The following is a 757-nucleotide window of genomic DNA, read 5'->3' as shown; positions in this document are numbered from 1 at the left end:
TCGCCCCGTGCACGCGCGGTCGCGCCTCGGGCGTTCGGCGCGGTCCGGGAGAGGCCGCTCGGCGTGTGCGGGTGGAGCAGTTGGAGGGCGGTCCCGGCCCCGCGGCTGCGGCCGCGTTCTGCGTGTGGACGTTGTGTGGCGCCGGGGGAGGTCTCCCGCGTGCGTCCGGCCCCCCGCGAGGGGAGAAGGGGCTTGCGGCTGCAGTTACCCGTCTTTGGTGGGTCCGCCGGCCGAGGTGCGTCTGGGGGCTCTTCCGGCCCCGTCGCCCTGTAGCGGCGGGGGCTCCGGTCGATGTTTCCTCCTCTCCCCGAGGTCTCGGCGGCCCTCCTCTGCCGTGGTGGTCTCTCCGCCCTTCCCCCCGTCGGTTAACCCCCCCGCGCGGGTTAAGGCCGTTCGCCGACCTCGCCCGTCTCGCCTCCCGTCTCTCCCGCGACGCGGTCGGCGTTTTCACGGGTCCCCCCCGTTCCTCCGGCTCTCGCCGAGGCTCGGCTGCCGCCAGATCTCCCGCCGCGCCCCGTTGGGGTGGTCTCTCCCGCCCGCTCCCGGTCTATTCCCGGACTCCTCCCGGAGGGAGGGTCGGCGATCCCGCTCTTCCCCGGCGTTGCGCCTCGCTGCCGTTGCGTGTGGGGGCCCGCCGAGGCCCCGTCCCGCCCACGGACCCCCGCCGTTCCCGCCGGCGCGGTTTCTTGCCGTGGCCAAATAGGCGCGGTGTGTCGCGCCCGGGGGCGTGTCCGTCTCGCGGGGGGCTCCGACGGGT

This window comes from Meriones unguiculatus, unplaced genomic scaffold (assembly GCF_030254825.1).
Source record: "Meriones unguiculatus strain TT.TT164.6M unplaced genomic scaffold, Bangor_MerUng_6.1 ChrUnknown_unordered_Scaffold_202, whole genome shotgun sequence".
In the NCBI taxonomy this organism is placed as follows: Eukaryota; Metazoa; Chordata; class Mammalia; order Rodentia; family Muridae; genus Meriones; species Meriones unguiculatus.
Note: the sequence above shows the minus strand (reverse complement) of the source record.